At 36.6% G+C, this 15,111-nt stretch overlaps 1 protein-coding gene across 1 annotated transcript in view; it reads right to left on the reverse strand.

The window, feature by feature from the left end:
• The window catches only part of LOC128685932 (uncharacterized protein CG43867), a 1,104,857-nt gene that overhangs the window by 109,748 nt on the left and 979,998 nt on the right, over positions 1–15,111 (reverse strand). The window lies entirely within an intron of this gene.

A 15,111-nucleotide genomic window follows, 5' to 3' on the forward strand; every position in this document is an offset into this window, starting at 1 on the left:
TCTGTAGTCTTTGTCCACCTAGCCTATACTCTGTCTGCGGTCTTCTTTGCCCCTCCCCAATCTTCATGACTTTGCATTTGGCTGGATTGAATTCGAGAAGCCAGTTACTGGACCACATGTCCAGCCTCTCCAGGTCTCTTTGCAGTCCTGCCTCATCCTCGTCCGATTTAATTCTTCTCATCAACTTCACGTCATCTGCGAACAGGGACACTTCAGAGTCTATTCCTTCCATCATGTCGTCCACATATATCACAAATAGCACTGGACCTAGAACTGACCCCTGTGGGACCCCGCTCATAACAGGCGCCCACTGTGATACCTCTTCACGTACCATGACTCATTGCTGCCTCCCTGTCAGGTATTCCCTTATCCATAGCAGTACCCTCCCTTTTACGTGCGCCTGATCCTCCAGCTTCTGCACTAATCTCTTGTGGGGAACTGTGTCAAAGGCCTTCCTGCAGTCTAGGAAAACGCAATCTACCCACCCCACTCTCTCGTGTCTTACTTTTGTTACCTTGTCATAAAACTCCAGGAGGTTTGTGATACAAGATTTGCCTTCCATGAACCCATGCTGGTTTTCATTTATAATCTTGTTCCTTTCCAGGTGTTCGACCACTCTCCTCCTGATAATCTTCTCCATGACTTTGCACACAATACATGTCAGGGACACAGGTCTGTAGTTTAGTGCCTTGTTTCTGTTTCCTTTCTTAAATATGGGGACTACATTAGCTGTCTTCCATTTCTCAGGTAGTTGCCCAGTTTCAAGGGATGTGTTGAAGATTGTGGTTAGAGGCACGCACAGCATCTCTGCTCCTTCTCTAAGGACCCATGGGGAGATGTTGTCCGGTCCCATCGCCTTTGAGGTGTCAAAGTCACTTAAGAGCTTCTTCACCTCCTCCTCAGTTGTTCGTATGTCATCCAACACTTGTTGGTATATTCCTTCTTGATGTTCCCTTCTGTGCTGTCTTCCCACAGCCCTTCCTGTCTCTACTGTAAAAACTTCCTTAAATCTCCTGTTCAGCTCCTCACATACCTCCTGATCATTTCTTGTGAGTTCTCCACCTTCTGTCCTTAATCTGATCACCTGGTCTTTGACTGTTGTCTTCCTCCTGATGTGGCTATACAACAGTTTCGGGTCAGTCTTGATTCTCGATGCTATGTCATTTTCATACTGTTGCTGGACCTCCCTCCTTACCTGTGCGTACTCATTCCTGGCTCTGCGACTGATCTCCCTATTTTCGTGTGTTCTCTGCCTTCTGTACTTTTTCCATTCTCTATTGCACTTTGTTTTTGCCTCCTTACACCGTCGGGAAAACCAGGGGCTCGTTCTGGTCTTCCCATTGTTACTGTTGCCCTTGGGAATAAACCTTTACACTGCCTCCTTGCATTTTGTTGTTACATATTCCATCATTTCATTTACTGGCTTTCCTGCCAGTTCTCTGTCCCACTGGACCTCCCGCAGGAAGTTCTTCAACCCTATGTAGTCCCCTCTTTTATAGTCAGGCTTTTCCCATTCAACTCCTGTTATTCTCTCCAATTGCAGCTCTACTATGTATTCAAAGCACAGAACCACGTGGTCGCTAGCTCCTAGGGGACTCTCATACTTGATGTCCTCAATGTCTGAGCTGCCCAGGGTGAACACAAGGTCCAATCTTGCTGGTTCATCCTCCCCTCTCACTCTGGTAGTGTCCTTAACATGTTGGTGCATGAGGTTTTCCAGCACCACGTCCAACATCCTGGCTCTCCATGTTTCGGGACCCCCATGTGGCTCCAGGTTTTCCCAGTCAATCTCCCTGTGGTTGAAATCCCCCATAACTAGCAACTTTGCTCTGCTGGAGTGAGCTCTTCTTGCCACCTCAGCAAGTGTACCACCATTGCTCTGTTGCTCTCTTCATATTCCTCTCTTGGCCTCCTGCAGTTCTGTAGTGGATTATACATCACTGTATGTATGTATGTATGTATGTAAGTGTGTGTGTGTGTGTATATATATATATATATATATATATATATATATATATATATATATATATATATATATCTTTCTTTCTTTCAACACACTGGCCGTATCCCACCGAGGCGGGGTGGCCCAAAAGGAAAAACGAAAGTTTCTCCTTTTACATTTAGTAATATATACAGGAGAAGAGGTTACTAGCTCCTTGCTCCCGGCATTTTAGTCGCCTCTTACAACACGCATGGCTTACGGAGGAAGAATTCTGTTCCACTTCCCCATGGAGGTAAGAGGAAATAAACAAGAACAAGAACTAGAAAGAAAATAGAAGAAAACCCAAAGGGGTGTGTATATATATGCTTGTACATGTATGTGTAGTGTGACCTAAGTGTAAGTAGAAGTAGCAAGACATACCTGAAATCTTGCATATGTATGAGACAGATAAAAAAAGACACCAGCAATCTTACCATCGTGCAAAACAATTACAGGCTTCAGTTTTACACTCACTTGGCAGGACGGTAGTACCTCCCTGGGCGGTTGCGGTCTACCATATATATATATATATATATATATATATATATATATATATATATATATATATATATATGTATGTATGTATGTATGTATGTATGTATGTATGTATGTAGTAGGTTGGTAGACAGCAACCACCCAGGGAGGTACTACCGTCCTGCCAAGTGAGTGTAAAACGAAAGCCTGTAATTGTTTTACATGATGGTAGGATTGCTGGTGTCCTTTTTTCTGTCTCATGAACATGCAAGTTTTCAGGTACGTCTTGCTACTTCTACTTACACTTAGGTCCCACTACACATACATGTACAAGCACATATATACACGCCCCTCTGGGTTTTCTTCTATTTTCTTTCTAGTTCTTATTCTTGTTTATTTCCTCTTATCTCCATGGGGAAGTGGAACAGAGTTCTTCCTCCGTAAGCCATGCGTGTTGTAAGAGGCGACTAAAATGCCGGGAGCAAGGGGCTAGTAACCTCTTCTCCTGTATATATTACTAAATGTAAAAGGAGAAACTTTCGTTTTTCCTTTTGGGCCACCCCGCCTCGGTGGGATACGGCCGGTGTGTTGAAAGAAGAAAGAAGATATATAAATATATATATATATATAAATATATATATATATAAATATATATATATATATATAAATATATATATATATATATATATAAATATATATATATTGGGAGCAAGGGGCTAGTAACCTCTTCTCCTGTATATATTACTAAATGCAAAAGGAGAAACTTTCGTTTTTCCTTTTGGGCCACCCCGCCTCGGTGGGATACAGCCGGTGTGTTGAAAGAAAGAAAGATATATATGTATGTATGTATGTATGTATGTATGTATGTATGTATGTATGTATGTATGTATGTATGTAGTAGGTTGGTAGACAGCAACCACCCAGGGAGGTACTACCGTCCTGCCAAGTGAGTGTAAAACGAAAGCCTGTAATTATTTTACATGATGGTAGGATTGCTGGTGTCTTTTGTCTGTCTCATAAATATGCAAGATTACAGGTACGTCTTGCTACTTCTACTTACACTTAGGTCACACTACACATACATGTACATGTTTATTTATACACACTCATCTGAGTTTTCTTTGATTTTATCTTAATAGTTCTTGGTCTTATTACTTTTCCTTTTATATCCATGGGGAAGTGGAATAAGAATCTTTCCTCCGTAAGCCATGCGTGTTGTAAAAGTCAACTAACTAAAATGCCGGTAATAATGGGTTAGTAACCCCTTTTCCTGTAAAGATTACTAAAAAGAATAAGAAGAAGAAAATTGTCAAAGTGGGAAGTCTGAATGTGCGTGGATGTTGTGCAAATGATAAGAAAGAGATGATTGTGGATGTTATGAATGAGAAGAAACTGGATGTCCTGGCTTGAAGTGAAACAAAGCTGAAGGGGGTGGGAGAGTTTCAATGGAGAGGAATAAATGGGATTAGGTCAGGGGTTTCAAATAGAGTTAGAGCTAAAGAAGGAGTAGCAATAATGTTGAAGGATAAGCTATGGCAGGAAAAGAGGGACTACAAATGCATAAATTCAAGGATTATGTGGAGTAAAATAAAGACTGGATGTGAAAAGTGGGTTATAGTAAGCGTATATGCACCTGGAGAAGAGAGAAGTGTAGAGGAGAGAGAGAGAGATTCTGGGAAATGTTGAGTGAATGCATGGGGAGTTTTGAATCAAGTGTGAGAGTAATGGTGGTTGGGGATTTCAATGCTAAAGTGGGTAAAAATGTTATGGAGGGAGTAGTAGGTAAATTTGAGGTGCCAGGGGTAAATGTAAATGGGGAGCCTTTAATTGAGCTATGTGTAGAAAGAAATTTGGTAATAAGTAATACATATTTTATAAATAAGAGGATAAATAAATATACAAGGTATGATGTAGCATGTAATGAAAGTAGTTTGTTAGATTATGTATTGGTGGATAAAAGGTTGATGGGTAGGCTCCAGGATGTACATGTTTATAGAGGGGCAACTGATATATCAGATCATTATTTAGTTGTAGCTACAGTTAGAGTAAGAGGTAGATGGGAAAAGAGGAAGGTGGCAACAACAAGTAAGAGGGAGGTGAAAGTGTATAAACTAAGGGAGGAGGAAGTTCGGGCGAGTTATAAGCGACTATTGGCAGAAAGGTGGGCTAGTGCAAAGATGAGTAGTGGGGGGGTTGAAGAGGGTTGGAATAGTTTTAAAAATGCAGTATTAGAATGTGGGGCAGAAGTTTGTGGTTATAGGAGGGTGGGGGCAGGAGGAAAGAGGAGTGATTGGTGGAATGATGAAGTAAAGGGTGTGATAAAAGAGAAAAAGGTAGCTTACGAGAGGTTTTTACAAAGCAGAAGTGTTATAAGAAGAGCAGAGTATATGGAGAGTAAAAGAAAGGTGAAGAGAGTGGTGAGAGAGTGCAAAAGGAGAGCAGATGAAAGAGTGGGAGAGGCACTGTCAAGAAATTTTAATGAAAATAAGAAAAAATTTTGGAGTGAGTTAAACAAGTTAAGAAAGCCTAGGGAAAATATGGATTTGTCTGTTAAAAACAGAGTAGGGGAGTTAGTAGATGGGGAGAGGGAGGTATTAGGTAGATGGCGAGAATATTTTGAGGAACTTTTAAATGTTGAGGAAGAAAGTGAGGCGGTAATTTCATGCACTGGCCAGGGAGGTATACCATCTTTTAGGAGTGAAGAAGAGCAGAATGTAAGTGTGGTGGAGGTACGTGAGGCATTACGTAGAATGAAAGGGGGTAAAGCAGCTGGAACTGATGGGATCATGACAGAAATGTTAAAAGCAGGGGGGGATATAGTGTTGGAGTGGTTGGTACTTTTGTTTAATAAATGTATGAAAGAGGGGAAGGTACCTAGGGATTGGCGGAGAGCATGTATAGTCCCTTTATATAAAGGGAAAGGGCACAAAAGAGATTGTAAAAATTATAGAGGAATAAGATTACTGAGTATACCAGGAAAAGTATACGGTAGAGTTATAATTGAAAGAATTAGAGTTAAGACAGAATGTAGAATTGCAGATGAGCAAGGAGGCTTCAGAGTGGTAGGGGATGTGTAGATCAAGTGTTTACATTGAAGCATATATGTGAACAGTATTTAGATAAAGGTAGGGAAGTTTTTATTGCATTTATGGATTTAGAAAAGGCATATGATAGAGTGGATAGAGGAGCAATGTGGCAGATGTTGCAAGTTTATGGAATAGGTGGTAAGTTACTAAATGCTGTAAAGAGCTTTTATGAGGATAGTGAGGCTCAGGTTAGGGTGTGTAGAAGAGAGGGAGAATACTTCCCGGTAAAAGTAGGTCTTAGACAGGGATGTGTAATGTCACCATGGTTGTTTAATATATTTATAGATGGGGTTGTAAAAGAAGTAAATGCTAGGGTGTTCGGGAGAGGGGTGGGATTAAATTATGGGGAATCAAATTCAAAATGGGAATTGACACAGTTACTTTTTGCTGATGATACTGTGCTTATGGGAGATTCTAAAGAAAAATTGCAAAGGTTAGTGGATGAGTTTGAGAATGTGTGTAAAGGTAGAAAGTTGAAAGTGAACATAGAAAAGAGTAAGGTGATGAGGGTATCAAATGATTTAGATAAAGAAAAATTGGATATCAAATTGGGGAGGAGGAGTATGGAAGAAGTGAATGTTTTCAGATACTTGGGAGTTGACGTGTCGGCGGATGGATTTATGAAGGATGAGGTTAATCATAGAATTGATGAGGGAAAAAAGGTGAGTGGTGCGTTGAGGTATATGTGGAGTCAAAAAAAGTTATCTATGGAGGCAAAGAAGGGAATGTATGAAAGTATAGTAGTACCAACACTCTTATATGGATGTGAAGCTTGGGTGGTAAATACAGCAGCGAGGAGACGGTTGGAGGCAGTGGAGATGTCCTAAGGGCAATGTGTGGTGTAAATATTATGCAGAAAATTCGGAGTGTGGAAATTAGGAGAAGGTGTGGAGTTAATAAAAGCATTAGTCAGAGGGCAGAAGAGCGGTTGTTGAGGTGGTTTGGTCATTTAGAGAGAATGGATCAAAGTAGAATGACATGGAAAGCATATAAATCTATAGGGGAAGGAAAGAGGGGTAGGGGTCGTCCTCGAAAGGGTTGGAAAGAGGGGGTAAAGGAGGTTTTGTGGGCGAGGGGCTTGGACTTCCAGCAAGCGTGCATGAGCGTGTTAGATAGGAGTGAATGGAGACGAATGATACTTGGGACCTGACGATCTGTTGGAGTGTGAGCAGGGTAATATTTAGTGAAGGGATTCAGGGAAACCGGTTATTTTCTTATAGTCGGACTTGAGTCCTGGAAATGGGAAGTACAATGCCTGCACTTTAAAGGAGGGATTTGGGATATTGGCAGTTTGGAGGGATATGTTGTGTATCTTTATACGTATATGCTTCTAAACTGTTGTATTCTGAGCACCTCTGCAAAAGCAGTGATAATGTGTGAGTGTGGTGAAAGTGTTGAATGATGATGAAAGTATTTTCTTTATGGGGATTTTCTTTCTTTTTTTGGGTCACCCTGCCTCGGTGGGAGACGACCAACTTGTTGAAAAAAAAAAAAAAATATATATATATATATATATATATATATATATATATATATATATATATATATATATATATATATATTATATATATATATATATATATATTATATATATATATATATAAATATAAATATATATACATATATACATATATATATACATATATATACATATATACACATATATACACACTATATATATATATATATATATATATATATATATATATATATATAAATGTATATATATATATATATATATATATACATACATACACAATGGACCCCCGCATAACGATTACCTCCGAATGCGACCAATTATGTAAGTGTATTTATGTAAGTGCGTTTGTACGTGTATGTTTGGGGGTCTGAAATGGACTAATCTACTTCACACTATTTCTTATGGGAACAAATTCGGTCAGTACTGGCACCTGAACATACTTCTGGAGTGAAAAAATATCGTTAACCGGGGGTCCACTGTGTGTGTATATATATACAGGAAGGCCCCACTTATATGGCTGGTTAGGTTCCAGGCTACCGCCGTAAAGCGGAAACCGCCGTAAAGTGGAACACCCTTTTTTTCCACTTACAAATGCATACAGACACTAGATAACAAGTTTACACTAACATATATTAAGTTAGCAATAGAACCAGGCATCAAATAACAATAAAAAAGTACAATACACACATAGTGCACTCATTACTTACCTTAAAATATTTATAGTCTTAATCTAGGGTGAGACAAGTAGCATTTATTGTAAGAAATCAAGTGTGGTATGTATGGTAGTCAGCCAGGCTACCATACCAGGCCACCCCACCCACACATACAATTCTATGATATTTAAGTATCCCAGAGCGATAAAATGTATATACAGTTCACTCACTACTTACCTTAAAATATAGGGTGAGATGAGTAGTATTTATTGTAAAAAATCAAGTGTGGTATGTATGGTAGTCAGCCGGGCTACCATACCAGGCCAACCCACCCACACACATATTCTATGATATTTAAGCATCCCAGAGCGATAAAATGTATATACAGTTCACTCATTACTTACCTTAAAATATTTGTAGTCTTAATGTAGGGTCAGGAGTAAGTAAATGAGATAAAATGAATAAATGAGAGAGAGAAAGAATGAGTGCATGAGAGAGGACAGGAGCAGAGTTATGTAAACAAACCAGGCGAAGGTAAGTTTTGTAAACAAACAAAGTGTACACGTCTGGTTTGTGTACAAGTTACATTGTGTTCAGGTTGTCTCTACATTGATACGGTAGAATAAATAAAGAAGAACACTCCCATTCTCATGTAACATCATTTTGAGAAGAAATGATGCTCTGAGTGAAGGCAATGGAAATAAGTCACTCTGACTTTTTTGGGTTATCCTAGGTTCTCTACACATATGTTGTTATGTATGATAATCTATGTAACTGTATTTGTGTATACCTGAATAAACTTACTTACATACATACGAAAGGAATAATTTTCTACAGTTACCCCCAGTAACACATTTTCTCTTATGTTAGATTAGAGAAAATGTTATTCTTGGCATCACTTGTACAAGTTACCTGGCTACCACATCTCATATTTATGTTTATTTATTCTATTGTAGGGTGTATTTATCATCTTTTTATGTTATGTATCGTGTTTATTATATAATTTTGAAAAAAAATATCATGGATGGATTAATGAAAATGTGTATATTAACGTAATATACAACATTTAATAAGACTCGGTGATTATTATTATTAGCATTTCTAATATGGCGTCACTTGTGCAAGTCGTCTGCTACCACATCTCATATTTAGGTTTATTTATTCAATTGTGGGGTGTATTTATCATCTTTTTATGTTATGTATCGTGTTTATTATATAATTTTGAAAAAATATCATACATGGATTAATGAAAATGTGTATTTAACGTAATATACGACATTTAAATGAGACGATGATTATTATTATCATTACTAATATGACGTCTGGAGACATAAGACACTCTTACTGATTTTAATGTGTACCTGCATGCCAGCACAGTAAGTTTATTTAAGTACAGGTATACATAAGTATAATTATCAGAGTATATATAAAATATGAAATAACTTTTAAAAACATTTGAAATTTTGGAGTTTCCAGACAAAATGGAGAGACTTAGTGCTTACTGAGCTCACGAAGAATGTAAACAAACAAGGTGGGGCGCGGTGACCGCATTAGAAAGTCAGGTGGGGGGAGCCATATAGCGAGTTTTGGTCATAATTTGAAATGACCGTATTAGCGGAACGCCGTAAAGTGAAACGCCATAAAGCAGGGCCTTCCTGTGTGTGTGTGTGTATATATATATAAAATATATATATATAATAAAATATATATATATAATATATAAAATATATATATATATATATATATATATATATATATATATAATATACAGGAAGGCCCCGCTTTACGGCGTTTCACTTTACGGCGTTCCGCTAATACGGACATTTCAAATTATGACCAAAACTCACTATACGGCTCCCCCCACCGGACTTTCTAATACGGTCACCGTGCCCCACCCTGTTTGTTTACATTCTCCATGAGCTCAGTAAGCACTAAGTCTCTCCATTTTGTCTGGAAACTCCAAAATTTCAAATGTTTTTAAAAGTTATTTCATATTTTATATATACTCTGATAATTATACTTATGTATACCTGTACCTAAATAAACTTACATACATCGAGTCATTTAAATGTCGTATATTACGTTAATATACACATTTTCATTAATCCATCCATGATATTTTTTTCAAAATTATATAATAAACACGATGCATAACATATAACTAAGATAAATACACCCCACAGTAGAATAAATAAACATAAATGTGAGATGTGAGCAGACGACTTCCACAAGTGACGCCATAATAACAATACTCACCGAGTCTCATTAAATGTCGTATATTACGGTAATATACACATTTTCATTAATCCATCCATGATATTTTTTTCAAAATTATATAATAAAAACCATGCATAACATATAAATAAGATAAATACACCCCACAGTAGAATAAATAAACATAAATGTGAGATGTGAGCAGACGACTTCCACAAGTGACGCCATAATAACAATACTCACCGAGTCTCATTAAATGTCGTATATTACGGTAATATACACATTTTCATTAATCCATCCATGATATTTTTTTCAAAATTATATAATAAACACGATGCATAACATATAAATAAGATAAATACACCCCACAGTAGAATAAATAAACATAAATGTGAGATGTGAGCAGACGACTTCCACAAGTGACGCCATAATAACAATACTCACCGAGTCTCATTAAATGTCGTATATTGCGGTAATATACACATTTTCATTAATCCATCCATGATATTTTTTTCAAAATTATATAATAAACACGATGCATAACATATAAATAAGATAAATACACCCCACAGTAGAATAAATAAACATAAATGTGAGATGTGGTAGCAGACGACTTGCACAAGTGGTGATAATAACAATACTCGCAGAGTCTCATTAAATGTCGTATATTACGGTAATATACACATTTTCATTAATCCATCCATGATATTTTTTTCAAAATTATATAATAAACACGATGCATAACATATAAATAAGATAAATACACCCCACAGTAGAATAAATAAACATAAATGTGAGATGTGGTAGCAGACGACTTGCACAAGTGGTGATAATAACAATACTCACCGAGACTCATTAAATGTCGTATATTGCGGTAATATACACATTTTCATTAATCCAGCCATGATATTTTTTTCAAAATTATATAATAAACACGATACATAACATAAAAAGATGATAAATACACCCCACAATAGAATAAATAAACATAAATATAAGATGTGGGAGCCTGGTTTGTTTACATAACTCTGCGCCTGTTACCTCATGTACTCATTCTTTCTCTCTCTCATTTATTCGTTTTATCTCATTTACTTACTCCTGACCCTACATTAAGACTACAAATATTTTAAGGTAAGTAATGAGTGAACTGTATATACATTTTATCGCTCTGGGATGCTTAAATATCATAGAATAGTATGTGTGGGTGGGGTGGCCTGGTGAGGTAGCCTGGCTATTACAATACATACCACACTTGATTTCTTACAATAAATACTACTTGTCTCACCCTAGATTAAGACTATAAATATTTTAAGGTAAGTAATGAGTGCACTATGTGTGTATTGTACCTTTTTATTGTTTTTTGATGCCTGGTTCTATTGCTAACTTAATATATGTTAGTGTAAACTTGTTATCTAGTGTTTGTATGCATTTATAAGTGGAAAAAAAGGGTGTTCCACTTTACGGCGATTTCCGCTTTACGGCGGTAGCCTGGAACCTAACCTGCCGTATAAGTGGGGCCCTCCTGTATATATATATATATATATATATATATATATATATATATATATATATATATATATATATATATATATATATATATACACATATATATACATATATATATATATATATATGTATATATTTATATATATATGCATATATATATATATGCATATATATATGCATATATATATTATATATATGCATGCATGCTTGTACATGTATGTGTAGTGTGACCTAAGTGTAAGATGAAGTAGCAAGATGTACCTGAAATCTTGCATGTTTATGAGACAGAAAAAAGACACCAGCAATAATACCATCATGTAAAACAATTACAGGCTTTCGTTTTACACTCACTTGGCAGGACGGTAGTACCTCCCTGGGCGGTAGTTGTCTACCAACCTACTACCTAGAGTAAATAGAATTATCAAAGCTTATTTCTTGGGTAGCACTGAAAATTGGATTGGGCAAATATTTTGTTAGTGGGATGGATTGTGAAGGACCTGCCTAGTATGGGCCAACAGGCCTGCTGCAGTGTTCTCCTTTCTTATGTTCTTATGATTCTGAGTGCAGGCAAGAAGTATAAGTAACAGAAGTCCGAAAGTTATTTTACAGCTCTATACATCACTAGTGATGCCTCATTTAGATTATGCCGCTCAGTTTTAGTTCCCTTACTATAGGATGGATATAGACTCATTGGAGAACATACAGAGAAGAATGACTAAAATGATTTACTGTGTAAGGAATCTCCCATACGAAGACAGACTTAAAGCCTTAAATCTCCACTTTCTGGAGAGACATAGAATAAGGGGAGATATCACTGAAGTGTTTAAGTGGATGATGGGCATAAACAAAGGAGATATTAATAAAGTACTGAGGGTGTCAAACCAGGTAAGAACCAGAAATAATGGATTTAAATTCGATAAATTTAGATTTAGAAAGAACATAGGAAAGTACTGGTTTTCTAACAGAGTTGTGGATGCGTGGAACAATCTTCCCAATAGGGTGATCAAGGCTAGGACTTTGGGCAGCTTTAAAAAGAGACTGGACAAATATATGAGTGGGAGGGGCTTACACATTTGTTGCTTACACTTCTTGATATGAATCCCAGTAATCTTTACTACGGTCAAACTAGTAAAAGTCTCGAACTAAGATTAAAACAACATAAATATAGCATAAGAACTGGACAAGATTCCAATGCTCTATTTATTCATGTGAGAGGTTTTAACCATCCAACTGACAAGTTTAGATTTAGAAAAGATATAGGAAAGTATTGGTTTGGAAATTGGGTAGTTGGTGAGTGGAAGTCTGCCTAGTAGGGTTATTGAGGCTAAAACCTTGGGTAGGTTCAAATTTTGATTGGATAAATACATGAATGAGAGAGGTTGGATTTGAGTGCAACTTGCACGTGAGTTAGAATTGGGATGGATAATATACATGCAGCAGGAGGTGGTGGTGTAATGCTTCATGTGGCACCAGTGGCACCCCAGACTGGTAGTCATGCCACTGGCTCAGCACATCCACAACAAAGGCCACCTTCAACCGCCCATACACCACAACAACCTGAACAACCACAACCCACCCACAAAAATGCAGAGACGCTTGTTTTATGTGTGAGGAGTGTAAAACAGCACTGTGCATAACACCATGTTTCAAAGAGTTCCACAAACTGTAGCAGTTCTAGGAACATGTCCAGTGACTATGTGTGTATATACTATATATTATAGAACAATAGTAACAAACAACTTTTGTAATTGTTGGTTTGTGTAAACAAGTTTTGTAAATAATATAATGATAATATTTGTGCAGTTATTGAGTTGCATACAATGAGTGGATATACATACAATATGCATTATATTTGTCTCACAGGCCACAAGTTATTTGAAAAAATAAATATTAGAAAATGAAAGAAAAAATAGAATAAAAGTAAAAATAATATTACCGAGTGAACAGCAGTCGCCGATGTTGCCATCAGCGGTTCACTTTGTCAACTTCACACCTCTATATCTCGGTAACTACTGATCACAATTTTTTTTTATAACACTCAGAAAATTATTCTTAAGATTTTGGCAAGAAAATTTTTTTTTTTTTTTCTTTTTTTTTTTTGAATATTTTTTGACACAGAGCAAGTTTGTGAGCAGGGGTCTTGACAGTAAAAGGCAGAGCCAGCATTAGGTGGTGTGGGCCCCCAATTGAGAACAATTTTGATGGGCCCTATGTATGGAAAGCAATCAAACTGTGGGCTTAAAAATGCATGCTAGTTAATAGACCAAACAGATGTAAGCTACATTTTAATATAAAATTGCATACATGTAAGCCTACAAGTAACAAACAAAATTTTTATATCACCTCTGAAAAGTACAGAGTCACAAAACCACTTGCCTTAGTGATTGTGAAATGATTTATTAAAAATATTAGTTTATTATTATTCATAAAATAATCAGAATTTAAGTACACTATTGGAAGCAAATTAACTTTTTTGATCTTCTAAAAATCAATTAACATTCAAAAACAATAAATGAGTCATATTAGTATTGCCTTTTATTAGGAAAAGCTATTTTTCTTGTTTTTTCTCTGCAAAATCTTTTAGAATTTTGTCGAAGTTTAAACTCTTGCTAATTTTGGATTCAATGGACATAATCGCCAAACTACTCAAACATCCTTGCTGAATTGATGATCTCAAGTAAATTCTGATCAGTTTCAGCTTAGAAAAACTCCTTGCTCCAAGAGGAATAAATTTGGAAATGCAGTAGACCTGTTGTTGCAAGCAAGGAATTCAAGCATTTTCATGGGGTTTTGAATCTCTGATGACAGAATTAACTTTTGGGAAAATTTGCCAACATATTATATCCATATTATATAAATATAATTATGTACTTTACAAGCTGAGAATAGATTATACTCTAGCGTGGGGCCCAATTGGGAGCAACTGGTCCAATCGGCTTAAGGCAGGCCCTGGTGAAAGGGTTAAGGTGATGGTTTGTTACACTGAAACCACACACATTTCTGAAAAAGATGCAGCTATGTTGATCCAATTTTCATTATTGTACACAAAAATGGGTAAAGCTGCAAAAAGCATCCTTACTATCTAACTCTCCCTTTAAAAAGCTAAGCTTAAAAATTTAATGAACCATCAAAAGTGTTTACAAAAAAAAAAAAAAAAACATTACTGTATTTTAATTATTATACTCATGGGGAAGCAGTAAATTCATAGTGGGTCATACAGCACCTGGGAAATGGGAGGTAATCAAATTTAATCTAAGTAAATAGAGGGTACGTAGTTCTAATTTTCTGAATCAAGAGCCCTTCACCAGAATCAAGACCTTTCCCTTTTCCTTTTGAAAGGTACATAAATTACAAGAGTGAACAAACTGAAGACATTTAAGACATTATACGCTAGTTTAACCCTTTCACTGTCAGTCCCGTAATATTACGCCAAAATTCTAGCAGCTTCAAATCTTACAGGAGAAAGCTGGTAGGCCTACATATGAGAGAATGGGTCTGAGTTGTCAGTGTGTGCAGTCTGTGAGCAGGGGTCTTGACAGTGAAAGAGCTGAAAAGAGTGTACATGATGAATGTAAAATATACAGATGTGGCTTTTCAGACCTACAGTGACCTGAAAAGGGGTAAAGGAGTAGCCATGTTATACAGAGGAAAAAAAAAGTGCTCATACATGACAGGGAAGAGTAGCTGAGAATGAAAGTATTTTATGTTATGACAGTT

This window comes from Cherax quadricarinatus, chromosome 9 (genome assembly GCF_038502225.1).
Source record: "Cherax quadricarinatus isolate ZL_2023a chromosome 9, ASM3850222v1, whole genome shotgun sequence".
In the NCBI taxonomy this organism is placed as follows: domain Eukaryota; kingdom Metazoa; phylum Arthropoda; class Malacostraca; order Decapoda; family Parastacidae; genus Cherax; species Cherax quadricarinatus.